Raw genomic sequence first — 16,872 nt, 5'->3', positions numbered from 1 at the left:
ATATTAGGATTAAGAGCACACACTTCCATAATAACTGAGGTCTTTGTTTCTTTATAAAGTCAGTATAAAAGAAACGACCTCTAATGGTCTTACTCAATACACTCTAAGTGTACTAATGTAATTATATAGTTAAGATAAACTAATACCTAATTACACTATGACCTTCCAATGGTTTGTTCCTTTCCATTATGGTCGTGAGCTACTGTTTATAATTTATAAGGTACTGATAACATGATCCTCTGTGTGTGACACCACACACCATGTTATCTACAATATAAATTAATTGAACAACTACATTTATCATAAATGTAGACATTTGACCAATGTGATTCTTATTTCTAGATAAATGTTTATACCAAAAGCTAGGCTTTTAGTATACACTCTAACATCATAGACCTCAATTCGAGGATCACGGAACTCATCACCGGATTCATGAATCTCAGAGAAAAGGTAACCAACCGAGACTCACTAAGATACGCGTTTAACGCTTTTCCTAGGACTCCTGAATAGGAAATCCTAATAGATGCATATTTCATCTCTAAGGACTTAGAGGTAAGCAATTTAGAAGAATTGTTCTCTAGTTTTGAAATTCATGAGTCAAGATATACATATCTAAAGGAGTCAAAGTACAACATTGCCTTAAAGACAAAAATGAACGAACTAGATTTCAAGACATCCCTTGACAATAATGAAATGACGTTTTTGGCAAGGGAGTTCAAAAAAAAATTTTAAGTTAATAATTTCAATCAAGTGTAGGCCAAGAAAAGGAGAAGAAAAGTAAGATGTTATCAATGCAATGAAGAAGGGCACATCAGAGACAACTACCCAAAATTAAAAAACAAGGAGAAGGACAAGAAGCCGACCCAGACAAAGCACAGAAACCTAAAGGTGACGTAGGATGAAACGTCGTCAGAGTCAGAGATCGAAGCCCACACCGAACTTGTGCTGATGGCAAGTCACCAAGAAGAAGAAGACAAAGCAAGCTCATCCGAAACGAGCATCGAGAGCATCGATGAAGAGAGAGTAGCATTAGAAGGAAGCAGCACTACAGGGGGAGCTTTAGATAATAAAATCGATAAGGAAAGTCAGGTACTGTCCCTACCTCCTGACCGGTTATACAAATTTTTAAAAAAATGTTGTCTAGAAATGCTTGTAAATTAGAAATAGAAAATGGAAATTTTAAAAAAAGAAAATGAGGAGTTAAAATTAACCTTAGCAACATTTTGTTGATTAGAAGATTTTGATAAGATAAAAATGAAAAATGAAAAATGAAAAATTGAAAGTAGCAATAAAAAATTTAAAGAATTTTGCATGCTCACTTGTTCAACAAGTTAGAAATTATAATGGACTAAATTGTCATTTTAGATATCATCATGGCCAAATTAGAAAATTATCATGAAAATATATTCCTAGAAAATTTTTTATTAACTCGGTAGAAAGGAACCTATATTAGATTACAAAATCTTGCTTAAATTAAATTTTTATGCATGTATTACTGATTTAATAGTTTTTACTTAAAATTGACTAACATTCTAAATAAATTGTTTGTTTAATTTCTATTCAAAATTAATTAGATATTAATTTTTTTAAGGAAGATGATTTCATTTCTTATCTCTAGAAATTTTTTTATAATTTTCTATTCATTATATTATTTTTATGAATTTTGAACAAAAATTATATTTTTCAAATTTAAAATTTTTTACACCGAGTCAATTTTGAAAAATTTTATTTTTTTGTGAAATTTTATCATGTTCTCTATCCAAGAAAATATTTTAGATTTTTTTTTTTACTAATATTGAATTTTCTATAATTTTTTTTAAAAAAATAATAATACATTTTCATATTAAAATTTCTTGAATGCTCAATTTTTTAATTTTTTTTATAAAATACTTGCTCTATTACATTCTTAGCAAATTTTTCATGATTTGTTGAGGTTAGAAACTATTTTTAAGTAATTTTTTTAAAATATATCTTTATGTAGAAAAGAATTCATTACTACTTAAATTAATTCTAATTTTTCGTGAAAATTTTATGTCTGCTTTGGATATGTCTGTTTAGAATTTTCTCGCGATTAAAAATATTTTTTCAAATTATTTTTTCCCAAAGTAGTTTATAAATTGTAAAATTCAGATTTTCGAAATTTAAAGTTCATAATTTTTTTTTGATGATAGTCATTGTATTTTTATCCCTTAGACTCTATTTTGAATTTACTTTAAGTTAATTTTATAGTATACTCCTATTTTTAATGTAATCAAAGAGGCAGAATTAGAGGTTAAGTCTAGGGGAGGGTACATCTTGATTTTTGCATATTTTTTAATTGCAAAATTTATACTTGTTATCTTACTGTTATTTGTTTTTGTTTTACCCTAACTTAACTTGGACTGCTCATATAAAAAAAAAAAGGAGATTGTAAGTATCAATGCTAGTTTTTGATATGATCAACCGAGTCAAGTTATATCCTGTTGTCTTTTGATACCTTGTGTCTAAGTGTGCAGGAACTTAGGAGTACAGAAAGTCGAGCGAAAGATACAACTAGCAAGGAGCTACACGGGAAAGCGTCTACAGGTTCGGTACGTCCAAGGAACGAGGTGTTGTGGAAGAATACATTAGCGGACAAGAAGGGAGCTGTGATGTTTCCGAGGGACGAGAAGCCGGAGCGGAAGATTGCTCGAGAAGGCCAGAAGATGATCTTGAGTGAGCCCAATTCCGGATGGCCGAAATCACCTAAGCGATCAAAGAAGAAGATGAATCAGTCAGCTAAAGTTGACTGATCCAAGTGCCTGGACAGTCCGGGCGCTTGGACAGTCCAGGCGCCTAGACCCCCGGGGTAGCCCGGGGGCGCCTTGACTCAATGACGCTGCAGATAAAAGTCAACAATGGTCCGGGCGCCCGAAGCTGGTCCAGGCTCCCGGACCACAGTGGTTTTATCCAGATCGAACTGTTGCGATCCAATGCAACGTGGATAAAGTTTTATTCACACTCAGATGTCCGAAAACCTTCCAGGCGCCCGGAGCAGAGCTATAAATACAACTCTGGTCTAAGTAGTTCAAAACAACACTTGTAAACGAATTCTTTTTCTATTCTACTACTTTATTTGTAAGCTATCAACGTTGTAAGAGACTACTCCACCCAAAGAAAATTTTAGTGAGCTTCATTTGCCTTGAATTAGCAATCATCTGATTACAAATTAAGTAAAAAGATCTGTCTTTTTTTTCTTGTTAATTATTTTATTATTAAATAAGTGTGTCATAATTTGGTTTGAAAAGTGGAGAAAGATTTATTTTTAATTTCAGACAATTTATCCCCCTCTTGCTGGTCGCAAGGGACCAACAAGAAGGAGATTCTTGGTTTGATTTTTACAATCCTGGATTAACAACCATCCAAATTGTAACCATGTAAATTATCTGCCTATTTTTTTCTTTTATAGTATTTTTTATTTAATTGATAAGTGTGTCCTTACTAACAAGTTAACAAGATAAGTTATAATTTCAATTTACGAGTTGTTCATCCCCTTAGTCAGTCCATTGATCCAACACTTTTCATCTCTTATCGATGTTCATATGCTCTTTTCAACTTGTCCATTGATCTTGTTCCCTTCTTCTTTCTAATGATACTTTTAAAGGAGGCTCCTTTCTTCTCTTAAAGGATGATTTCTCTTCCTTCCTTTTTCTCTTTTTTTTCGATGAGAATAAAAAATAAGGAGTTTTTCATTCATTTAATGTAAAATATTATGCTAGTTTTTTAAGCATTAAATTATTATTATTATTACATAAATTTAAAAAGGATCAATTTTAATTTCTCCACGTTTTAGATGAAAATTTGTTACAATTAGCTTGAATCTTGGAATCTTTTTAAAACATGTTATTGATTTTGATGATTTAAATTTATTTTCAATGCCTATTAGTATATATTCAATAAAAAGATTTTTTTTAAAAAAAATAAATTAATAATATTTTAATAATATTTAAATATTCAATAATTTAATAATTTTATTAATTAAAAAAGTTATTATCAAAATTTTGAATATAAAATTTTATTAGTAATTTTACTTCTAAGAAAATACAAAAAAAAAATTTAAAAATTATGTTTTTTTAAATATTTATATTTTGTCTAGGAACTCTAAAAGAGTTGAGATGCACCTACGTAGACCCGACCCCGGGCCGAGTCTGGGTCGGACCCGACCTGGGCCAGTAACCGGGTCAACAGGTCGGTTGCCCGTTGACCCGGTTCGCCGGGTCAAACCGGAACCGGCCTGGCAAGTTGCCGGGCCGGTTCCGGTTCATTGGTTGTAAACCCGGCGAACTGCCGGTTAACCGGCGGGTTGAACCGGCGGTTCAGCCGCAATTTATTTATTTTTTTTTTAACGGATTGAACCGCCGGTTAACCGGCGGTTCGTAGCCGTTGGGAGGGTTTTTTGAGTATTTTTTTTCAACGGTTAGGATTATTTGATCGTTTTTTGATCAATGGCTATGATTTAGTGTCCGTTACTATCAAAACTCTATAAATAGAGAGCTCATTTCATCATTTTTGCACACACATCTTCTCTACTCTTAATCTCATTTTCGTATTCTCTAATCTCTACACGCTTTCATTTTCAATTTTCAATTATAATGGAAGGAGGCCGCGGAGGTGCATCATCTCGAGCTCGGAAGGGAAAGCAAATAATGAATCCGCGGGAAGAGGACCCCCAACATTCAATCCACCGATGATGAGATCGAGCATCTTCCGAATCCGACACCCGAAACACAAGGAAGTACCGATGCAATTACTTCTAAGGTTCAGGAACTTCCTCCTCTAAAGTCTTCTATTTTTACTAAACATTTTGAGAAGGTCACTCTTCCGTCGGGAGAAATGCGTGCAAAATGTAAGCACTGCAATGATTCCTACAAATTCCAAGCCGGTGGCGGCTATGGGTCGTTGAAACACATGTAGAAACGAAGCACCCGGCGGAATATGGACTCGATCGTTCTCAAACACAATTATCAAGATTTTCTTCAACTAGCGGTAGTAACGATTCCGGTTTATTTGTATATTCGGATAATAAATTAAGAGAATCATTAGCTAAATTTGTTTCCGTAGAACATCTTTCTTTTAGTTTTGGATCTAAATGCACATTTGAAGATTTTTGTAAAGAATCTCTTAATCCATGTGCTAAACGTGTTCCTAGGACTACACTTACTCGTACAATTAAAAAATTAGTAAAACAAGGAAAAAAGAATTTAATTGATGAATTTAGTAAATTAGATAATAAAGTTTCTTTATGTTCCGATATTTGGAGTGACCATTGGCAAACACATTCGTATATGGGTGTGACTTGTCATTGGATCGATAACTCTTGGAACCTCCAAAAAAGATTATTAGCTTATAGAGTTTTTGATGAATCACATAATGCTCATAATACCGCATAATTATTATGTTTAATTTTAGAAGAATATGGTTTAACTCATAAAATATTTTCAATATCATTAGATAATGCTAGTTCTAATACCATCTTGTATAGATGATCTAAAATTTGTTTGTCAACCTATTATTGGAGGTTTATTTTTTCATATTCGTTGTGTATGCCATGTTTTAAATTTATGTGTTCAAGATGGTTTAAAAATTTTAGAAAGTTATATTAAACCAATTAGAATTGTAATTTCTTATTTATGGTCTCATCCATCTATAATGAAACAATGGGGTAGATTTTGTAAAATTAATGGAATGAGACCTAATCCGGTGGTAAGAACAGGGACCCCCCTTTCGAGGGAAGTCAAAGCCACGTGGAAGTCAAAGGGTCGAACGGCCGACCGAAGAAGGGGAGACCGCTCGGCCGAACGGAGAAGGGAAGACCGCTCGGCCGAACAGGGTCTCAGCGGAATCAAAAACAACCCGACTGGGAGTCAGGTATCCGACGCTCATGGGGTATAGGGTCGCCTGGCCGATCGGGGAGCCCGATCGGCCGGAGGCATAAAGTAGCATTTACTGTAAATAGTCAGCCGAGCACACGACCGAGAATCGCCCGAGCAGACCAGCACCTACGACCGGTGGGGCGTGAGGGACTGCCGACCGGCTCGACGCTCGGCAGGAGGTAAGAAGAGACAAAAGGACAAGTGAACAAGGGAACATCTTCTGACAGCAGGTATGCTCAACGACCAGGCCATACGCAGGAGCTTATGACAGGGGGTTCCATTGTCCCATCAGAGACGTGCTCGGACTGTAGCAGTATGGTGTCAGGTAAGCTTGTCTGACAAGCACATACTGAGGTATGAGCTGAGGACACGTATTCACCTCGGTATGTGTGCGTGAGATCCTTCACAGCTCTATATAAGGAGCCTCATACTTCGCCTGAGGTACGCATTCTCCGATATTGAGAGCCACTTCTTTGTTGTCCACTTGCCTGACTTGAGCGTCGGAGGGTCGTCGTCGGGAACCCCTTCCCGGCCCGACTTACTTACAGGTTCGCCGGAGGTCCGTACGACCGGTCGAAGATCCACGTCAGCAGTTCGGAGAGCGCCACATGCCCAGCGTCCGTTGATTCAGCGTTCGGACAGGATCAATTTGGCGCCGTCTGTGGGAACGCTCCTGCATCCGATCGGAAGCAATGGACGACCACACTCGGTGATGCTCTCCACAGAGGAGCTCGACGCTCTGATCGAGACAAGAGCAGCTAAGCTTGTGGAACAACAAAGGCAGAAGTCGCAAGCCGAGCGGATTGAGCAGCAAGTGACATCAGCATCAGGGGGCCGAGCGGAAGCACCTCATGCCACGGTTCCATTTCACCGGGCCTTGTTCCGTACGCCTCCTGAAGTCGCAGCCATTAATCGTGATCGAGGATCTTCATCAGATGAAGTACCAATACGAGATAGCAGAAAAGGCAAGGCTCCCCGAGCGGACGCCTCCCCCGAGCGGATCAACCGTCAATTCTCAGAGGCCATCCTGCGGGACCCTCTGTCAAAGCACTATGTGCCCCCTGCGATTGGTGAATACAATGGAACCACCGACCCGGATGATCATTTGGGTAAGTTCGACAACACAACTACCCTTCATCAATACACCGATGGAGTGAAGTGTCGGGTTTTTCTTACCACCCTCTCAGGATCGGCTCAACGGTGGTTTCGGAGGCTGCCGGACGGATCCATCACAAGTTTCAAAGACTTCCGCACGGCCTTCCTCCACCACTTTGCAAGCAGTCGGCGGTATCAGAAGACAAGTGTCAGCCTGTTCGCCATCAAGCAAGAGCTCAGGGAGCCGCTAAGAGCTTATATTCAGCGATTCAATCGGGTGGCCATGGATATTCCAACTGCCACCTAGGAAACGATGATGAATGCGTTCACGCAAGGCCTCGTGGACGGGGACTTCTTCCGCTCGCTCATTCGGAAGCCGCCCAGAGACTACGATCATATGCTACACCGGGCCAATGAATACATCAATGTGGAGGAAGCCCAAGCGGCCCGAAGGAAGGAAACTCCAACCGAACGGGCGCCCCCTGCCGAGCGGAAGCCGCAGACTGCTCATCAGCCGCCCAGAGGACCGCGAGCTGAAGCAGCCCGCCCTCACAACGCGAGGTCCCAAGCAGTCCAACAGGTAGCTGCCGAGCGGCCCAAACCTAAGAAGAAGGTATGGACCCCTATGTTTTGCTCATTCCACCGGACAGGCACGCATAATACAAGAGATTGCCGAAGCCTTCCCTTGATCGCCCACCCCGTGCCCCGAGGTGGCCACCGTCGATCGCCATCATCCGACAGGCGACAGCGCCCCAGCGAATCCGATCGGATGGTATCCGACCAGCGACAGAGACAGACTCCCGAGCGGTATCATACTCCGAGGCGCGAGGACAATCCCAGGAGGTCTAGGGAGCAGCCTAGGTTGTCCGCTCGGGAAGAAGAAAACAGAAGTAACACTTCCCGAGGCGAAATCAACATCATTGCTAGGGGGCCGACCGGCGGAGACTTAAACAGAGCAAGGAAGGCGAGCGTAAGACAACTTCAGATCCATGCGGTCGGCTGCAGCCAGGAAAGGGCGAGCGGACCTGAAATCAGCTTCGGGCCCAGGGACTTGGAGGGAGTCGAAGTGCCACATGACGACGCTCTCCTCATCAAAGCGGTAATAGCCAACTACACTATTCACCGCGTTTTCATTGATACAGGAAGCTCGGTCAATATCATATTCAAAAAGGCCTTCGACCAACTACAAATTGATCGAGCCGAGCTACTGCCCATGACAACCCCCCTCTACGGGTTTACGGGCAATGAAGTTCTGCCGGTCGGATAGGTCCGACTGGCTATTCCGCTGGGAGAGGAGCCGCTCAAAAGGACGCGGACCGCCAACTTCGTCGTCGTCGACTCTCCTTCAGCATACAATGTCATTTTGGGGTGACCGGCGCTCAGCGAGTTCCGAGCGGCCGTCTCCACCTTCCACCAGAAAATCAAGTTCCCGGTGGAAGATAAAGTGGGAGAAGTACGAGGAGATCAGCTGGCGGCTCGACGATGCTACGTCGAGATGGTCCGAGCTGAAGCTAATGCCGCCCGGAAGACGCCACGGATCGAGGTGAACGCTATAATCGAAAAACCACCCTCTTTGGTTTATGAAGCAAAAGAGGAAGTGCAGATTCACCCGACCCGGTCGGAAGCCACCACGTTCATTGCGGCCGACCTGGAGGCAAGCCAGAAAGAGGAAGTGATCAAATGCCTCTAGAAAAATTGTGATGTCTTCGTCTGGTCGACGCACGAGCTGCCCAGAATTTCTCCAAGTATAGCACAGCATGAGCTCTATGTCCGACCGGACGCACGGCCAGTGAAGCAGAGGAAGAGAGACTTCAGCTCCGAGCAAAATGTCATCATCCGAGCGGAGGTGGAGAAGCTCCTGGAGGCCGACCACATACGCGAGGTTCAGTTCCCGAGATGGCTGGCGAACGTGGTACTAGTCTCTAAGCCGGGCAACAAGTGGAGAGTGTGCACCGACTTCCGGGATCTCAACAAAGCGTGCCCGAAGGATTTTTATCCTCTGCCCCGGATCGACCAACTGGTGGACTCCACAGCCGGCTGCGAGTTGATATGCATGCTCGACGCTTATCAGGGCTACCATCAAGTGTCACTCGCCCGAGAAGACAAGAGAAGGTTAGCTTCGTTACAGCCGACGGTACGTACTGCTACAATGTGATGCCGTTCGGACTGAAGAACGCAGGAGCAACTTACCAGCGTTTGATGAACAAAGTGTTCAAGGAGCAGATCGGACGCAATTTGGAAGTATACGTGGATGATATTCTCATCAAGTCCGTCCGATCGGCCGATCTTTTCAAAGACATGGAGGAGACCTTCTGAACGCTGAGGAAGTATGGAGTCAAGCTCAACCCTCAGAAATGTCTGTTCGGAGCAAAAGGCGGGCGCTTCCTAGGCTATATAGTGACCGAGCGGGGCATCGAGGCAAAGCCCAGCAAGGTGAAAGCACTACAAGATATGTCGCCCCCAAGAAATATGAGGGAAGTACAGCGCTTGACCGGTCGGATAACAGCATTGTCCAGATTCATCTCGAAGACAGCCGATCGGAGCCTCCCGTTTTTCAAAATCTTGCGCAAAGCCACCAAGTTTCATTGGGATGAAGAATGCGATCGAGCGTTCGAAGAATTGAAGGCATATCTGAACTCTCTGCCTGTGCTAGCCAAGCCAACTGTGGGTGAGCCGCTCTGTATTTACTTATCTTCGAACGAGCAAGCAGTAGGCTCGGCATTAGTGAGGGCGAGCGGAGAAGAACCCGTGTATTTCTTAAGTCATATTTTAAAGGACGCAGAATCTCGCTACACCGGTCTCGAGAAGCTGGCTTTTGCTTTGGTCCTCGCCGCTCGGCGCCTCCGTCCCTATTTCTTGGCCTACACTATCATCATCAGGACGAATAGCCCATTGGGAAGAGTGTTGTTGAATCCAGAAGCGTCCGGACGGCTCATCAAATGGACAACGGAGTTGAGCGAATTTGATATTCAGTACCAACCCCGCTCGGCGATAAAGGCGCAGTCCTTGGCAGATTTTATCACCGAAGTACAGAGGCCAGAGCCCGAAGCTATGTGGAAAATATTTGTGGATGGATCGTCCACTCGGCTCGGGAGCGGGATTGGCGTTCTATTACTCTCCCCCCAAGAAGAAAGGATGCATTTATCCGTCCGGCTAGATTACAGAGCTACAAACAACGAAGTGGAGTATGAGGCCCTTATAGCCGGCTTACAGGCCGCCCGGCATGTTGGGGTCGGCCGGGTGACGCTGCATTCAGATTCTCAGTTGGCCGCTCAGCAGCTCTCCGGCACTTTTGAGATTAACAACGCTCAGCTCAAACTCTACGCTGAAGCTTTAGAAAAGCTCAAGGCCAACTTCAGAGAAGTCATTATCCAGAAGATACCCCGAGCGGAAAACCAGGCGGTAGATGAGTTAGCCAAACTAGCAAGTTCAATGACGCCGATCGTCATCCAGCAACCAATTGAACAAGTATCTTTGGTGACCCACGTCGACCGGATGGAGGGACTCGAGTTTCCGGGTGATTGGAGGACAGCCATCATAGAATTTCTTCGGTCGGGGGCAACACCATCCGATCGGGAAGCAGCCCAGCAATTAAGGAGGAGAGCCGGTCGGTTCACGCTCATTAGAGATCAACTCTACAAGAAGGCTTTCTCCCGCCCGCTCTTGAAATGTGTGAGCTCGGAAGACGCGGCATACATCCTCCAAGAAGTGCATCAAGGATCGTGCGGAGGGCATCCGGGCGGACGATCGTTGGCTAAGAAGATCTTGTTGGCCGGATAGTTCTGGCCAACCTTGCAAGCAGACGTCGCTCGGACCTTCGCGACGTGCCTTTCCTGCCAGAAGTATCACAACTTCTCCCACCGACCGGCGGAGGAAATGAAAGCAGCTACCGTATCCTGTCCGTTCGACCAGTGGGGAATAGATATTGTGGGTCCATTTCCTATGGCGACCGGTCAGCGGAAGTTTTTACTGGTGGTTGTCGACTATTTTTCCAAATGGGTGGAGGTCGACCCATTGGCCAAGATCACCGAGCAGATGGTCAAGAAGTTTATCTGGCAGCATATAATTTGTCGTTTCGGCATCCCTCGTCGGCTCGTATCTGATAACGGACGACAGTTTACGGGGAAGCAGCTCGAAGACTGGTGCAAAAGTTATGACATTGAACAACACTTCACTTCCGTGGCGTATCCACAAAGCAACGGCCAAGCGGAAGTAACCAACAGAGAAATCCTCAGAATTCTTCGAGCCCGACTGGACCACATGGGAGGAAGCTGGGTGGACGAGCTGCCAGGCGTCTTATGGGCCATCCGCACGACCCCAAAGGAAGGAACGGGCGTCACGCCTTTCCATTTGGTGTATGGCGGAGAAGCGGTGGTTCCGATCGAAGTCGGAGTCGAGTTCGTCCGGATCCAGAATTATGATGATGATAACGCCGAGCGGAGAAACATGGAGCTGGATTTGGTCGACGAAGAGCGAGCCAAGGCGTCCGTCCGGCTGATGGCGTACTGGCAACGGATGAAGCAAAACTACAACCGACGAGTAATCCCCAGAGCATTCCAGGTTGGTGACCTTGTCTGGAAGAAAGTAAAGCCGGTTGGAGATGTTGGCAAGCTGGAGGCTCCTTGGGCGGGCCCCTTCAAAATTATCGATAAGCTCCGCTCGGGTGCTTATTATCTGGAGGATGAAGACGGACGGCAGCTGGATCGACCATGGAGCGCGAATCATCTCCAGCCATACCGAGCTGGGTGAGAGGTGCACTGATGTAATTTTATATATGTTTTGGTCGCCTATATCCTTGTATTGCAGGAAGCAAAATGATATAAGATGGCAAATATCTTCGCCGAGCGGCAGCATTAAAATTAGCCTTAAAGGTCGTCGAGCTCTGACGTTAAATATCGAGAGTCGAGCCGGCGACTATAAACCCTCCGAGCGGAAGACCGTCGAGCTCCGACGTTAAATATCGAGAGTCGAGCCGGCGACTATAAACCCTCCGAGCGGAAGGCTGTCGAGCTCCGACGTTAAATATCGAGAGTCGAGCCGGCGACTATAAACCCTCCGAGCGGAAGGTCGTCGAGCTCCGACGTTAAATATCGAGAGTCGAGCCGGCGACTATAAACCCTCCGAGCGGAAGACCGTCGAGCTCCGACGTTAAATATCGAGAGTCGAGCCGGCGACTATAAACCCTCCGAGCGGAAGACCGTCGAGCTCCGACGTTAAATATCGAGAGTCGAGCCGGCGACTATAAACCCTCCGAGCGGAAGGCCGTCGAGCTCCGACGTTAAATATCGAGAGTCGAGCCGGCGACTATAAACCCTCCGAGCGGAAGGTCGTCGAGCTCTAACGTTAAATATCGAGAGTCGAGCCGGCGACTATAAACCCTCCGAGCGGAAGACCGTCGAGCTCCGACGTTAAATATCGAGAGTCGAGCCGGCGACTATAAACCCTCCGAGCGGAAGACCGTCGAGCTCCGACGTTAAATATCGAGAGACGAGCCGACGACTATAAACCCTCCGAGCGGAAGACCGTCGAGCTCCGACGTTAAATATCGAGAGTCGAGCCGGCGACTATAAACCCTCTGAGCGGAAGGCCGTCGAGCTCCGACGTTAAATATCGAGAGTCGAGTCGGCGACTATAAACCCTCCGAGCGGAAGACCGTCGAGCTCCGACGTTAAATATCGAGAGTCGAGCCGGCGACTATAAACCCTCCGAGCGGAAGGCCGTCGAGCTCCGACGTTAAATATTGAGAGTCGAACCGGTGACTATAAACCCTCCGAGCGGAAGGCCGTCGAGCTCCGACGTTAAATATTGAGAGTCGAGCCGGCGACTATAAACCCTCCGAGCGGAAGGCCGTCGAGCTCCGACGTTAAATATCGAGAGTCGAGTCGGCGACTATAAACCCTCCGAGCGGAAGACCGTCGAGCTCCGACGTTAAATATCGAGAGTCGAGCCGGCGACTATAAACCCTCCGAGTGGAAGACCGTCGAGCTCCGACGTTAAATATCGAGAGTCGAGCCGGCGACTATAAACCCTCCGAGCGGAAGACCGTCGAGCTTCGACGTTAAATATCGAGAGTCGAGCCGGCGACTATAAACCCTCCGAGCGGAAGGCAATAAAGAGGTTTAACTGGTGAACCGTTCTGTCGATCGGCCAAGTACCCAAAAGTACTTCGTCAACATCCAGAGAACAACCTCTCGTCGAAATATGATATATTAAGCTAAGCGGCCTAGCTACGCAAAATACTTCGTAAAAATTCCTTTCGAACACAAGAAAGATGGCAGGAAAGGCGAATAACGAGGAAAGTTAAGAAAATACGAACGGTAGTTGGAAATCCGAGCGGCCAGCATGCATATTGATCAATAAGTGAAAAAGCAAGCAGAAGGATAACATTTAAAACCATAAGGTCGAGCGCCTGAATTACAAAGAAGTGACCGTTTTTAGCCGAGCGGCTTAATTACATGTAAACTCCTATTCTAGATAATCGTAAAGAGCCTTCGGGATGTTATCAAGGAGCGCCACTTGATCTGCGGCCGGGATGAGAGCCGAGTCGGGAAGAAGACCCTTGGACTTCAAATATGTTGTGGTGGCGGTCATAGCAAGGTCAAAGGCAGTGTACATCCGTTCGCAGACTTTCTCTGAATATTCGGCCGAACGGATGTAGTTTAGCCTCAGGGCCGAGACTCGGCCAGGCTCAGCCTCTTGGTATTCTTTGAGAGCTGCCCGGGAAGCTTCGGCGGCTGCCTGATGTTCTTGCAAAGCGGCTTCAAGCTTCTTCACTTCGTCCGAGCGGGCTGCCTTCTCGCCGGACAGCTGATCCATCAGCTCCTTTACTTTCTGCTCCAAGCCCCGAGCCTCTACATTCTTCTTCTCCAAATCGGAGATCGCCGTGTTCTTCCGCTCGGTCGCCAGGCTTATCTTGCGATCCAGTGATTTATTCACGCGATCAAGTTCAGCCAAATTGTGAGCCTGGTCGGCCGTCTTCTTCCGCTCGGCTTCCAACAGATCTTGGGTCTTTTGTGCTCCTTCTGAAGATCGGCATATGAAGGGCCTTGGGAAGGAGCGCCGCCCGAACTCCGTAGCCTTTTGAGCTCCTCATTCACCATGGCAAGCCGATTGGAGACAGCAATTTCCTCCACCCATCTCTGACAAAAGGAAAATTGTTAGTAGCCGATCGGAAATAATGTGTAAAGGACTTTAAAGAAAATGCACATACCCCGGTGGCCTGTTGCATGTGGCTATTGGCCAAGTTGCTGAGTGGAATCATCGTCACCCGCGCCCGAGCGTCGGCCCACATTTCGGCTAAGGGCCCCTTCATTGCGATCATATGCTCGGGCGCGGTGGGTCGATCGGCCTCGGGCAGCAATTCTTCGGTCGGGAGGTGAAGTGAGACTCGGACGGTGCGGCGCCGACCGGGGGTCGTCTGGGCGGAAGACGGAGAAGGAGCGGAAGCCGGCGCAGAGAACTGGGACAAAATTGTAGAGCGGTGGACTTGGCGGGGAGCGGGCGGAAGGACGCTGACTGGAACGGCCTCAAGAGGGTCCGCAGACGCGTCAAGTTGGGAGGGAGTCCGATCGGACGAAATCGCCTCGATCTCTGGAGCTTTGCCTCGAGAAGCGGTGGCGACCCGCTCGGATGGATGAATCGCGGAAGTAGCCGAGCGGAGTGGCGTTTCAACCCGACATCTTTTTTGTAGGAGGGGGCGCTCTTCCTCTTGCGCCGAGCCCTCCTCCCGAGCGGAAAGCTCTCGACTAGCAGTTGCGCCAGCCGCTGGCTCTGAGAGAGAAGTCTGAGCAGCCGACTCCCCAGCATTGGTCCCGCTCTCCCCCTCATTAGAGCCGACCGGCTGGATGCCGAGGGTCTCCATTTCTTTGGCCACCGCGACTTCGAGCGCCGCTGCCTTCCTCTTCAGAATTCCAGCCATCACCGACTCCATGACAATGGTGGCTGCAAAGGAGAACAAAAAAAATCAATTAGCAATTAAAATGAATGCCCAAATAAAATTATTACCGAAGCCGCTCGGGAGTGGGGTTCTAATCGGGCTCAGGCCGAATATGTACATAACCCCCTCCGGAAGGAACTTGTTGATGTCGATCTTCAGACCGGCCAACATATTAGCAGCGTGAAGATACTCTGGTCGGGTCTTGAATCTCTTCAGCTCTGGTGAAGTTGGTGGTCTGATGATCTGCCACTTCGTTAAGAAGGGGGTCCGCTCGGGAAGGCGAATATAGAAGTAGAATTCTTTCCAATTCTTATTAGAAGAAGGTAGTTTATTGAAGAAAACTAAACCGGGCCGACCCTGGAACATGTAAGTGCCCGGCTCGGACTGTTTAGGGTAATAGAAATAATAGAAGACCTCCGGTCGGAGGGGAATGTTATGGATCTTGAATAAGACGACAACGCCGCATAGGAGGCGGAAGGTATTGGGGACTAGGCTTTCGACCGGAATGCCGAAATAGTTGCAAACTTCTACAAAGAAGGGATGGATCGGAAATCGCAGACCGGCAGTAAACTGGTCGCGGAAAACACAAAAAGCTCCGCGCGGCGGTTTGTGTTGCCGAGCGGAATCTGTGGGTAGGATGATTTCAAGGTCGGAGGGGATGTCAAAACTATCTATCAGAATGTAGGCGTCGCGCCGATCGAAGCATGACTCCGTGGTGGTATACCATGGGCCGAAGACTTGGTCTTGTGGCTGGGAAGAGCTAGCCATTGGACGAGCGGACGAAACCAAAAAAGACAAAAGAGGATGAAAGGAAGAAGATGGCAACGAAACAGTACCCCGAGGACGGAAACTTGGGAAAGAAATGCAAAGAAAACGCCAGAACCAAAGAGAGAAAGAAGAAGAACCTTACAACGAAGAGGAGGATCGAGGGAAGAGCACCGGAGATCGCCGAAAACAGAAATGCAAGATCGCCAGAAAGCTGGAACGCGAGAAGAAGAGGCGAGCACGCGACGGCAATACTGAGGCGAAGGGAAGAAGAGAAGCTTTTATAGGGTGGAGCCCGAGCGGCCTCCACCGTCAGATCCAAGTTGCGAGAATCGGAGCACGCATCGCGCCGTTCATTTCGAACCACCTCGATCCCATCAGAACACCACGCCGTCGTCGTACAATAACGGCAGCACCGCCACGTGGCATTCAGTCACTAGAACGCATTTAATGAGCGCGTGCTCGACCTTAATGAAGGAGATTGGCGGAAACTTCGAAGAGATGCTGAATAAAGTTAGCGTTGACTGGCGTTTTGGCTGCCCCTTGTGTCCGAGCGGATGGTTGTTGCAGGACGTCGCTCGGCCCAACTGATGGTCCAGTCAGTTGGACTAATCGCCTCCTTCGACTAGACTTGAAGGGGAGGCAAGTGATCCGGTGGTAAGAACAGGGACCCCCCTTTCGAGGGAAGTCAAAGCCATGTGGAAGTCAAAGGGTCGAACGGCCGACCGGAGAAGGGGAGACCGCTCGGCCGAACGGAGAAGGGAAGACCGCTCAGCCGAACAGGGTCTCAGCAGAATCAAAAACAACCCGACTGGGAGTCGGGTATCCGACGCTCATGGGGTATAGGGTCGTCTGGCCGATCGGGGAGCCCGATCGGCCGGAGGCATAAAGTAGCATTTACTGTAAATAGTCAGCCGAGCACACGACCGAGAATCGCCCGAGCGGACCAGCACCTACGACCGGTCGGGCGTGAGGGACTGCCGACCGGCTCGACGCTCGGCAGGGGGTAAGAAGAGACAAAAGGACAAGGGAACAAGGGAACATCTTCTGACAGCAGGTATGCTCAACGACCAGGCCATACGCAGGAGCTTATGACAGAGGGTTCCGTTGTCCCATCAGAGACATGCTCGGACTGTAGCAGTATGGTGTCAGGTAAGCTTGTCTGACAAGCACATACTGAGGTAT

The sequence above is a fragment of the Zingiber officinale genome, chromosome 8A (assembly GCF_018446385.1).
Source record: "Zingiber officinale cultivar Zhangliang chromosome 8A, Zo_v1.1, whole genome shotgun sequence".
Taxonomy (NCBI): domain Eukaryota; kingdom Viridiplantae; phylum Streptophyta; class Magnoliopsida; order Zingiberales; family Zingiberaceae; genus Zingiber; species Zingiber officinale.
Note: the sequence above shows the minus strand (reverse complement) of the source record.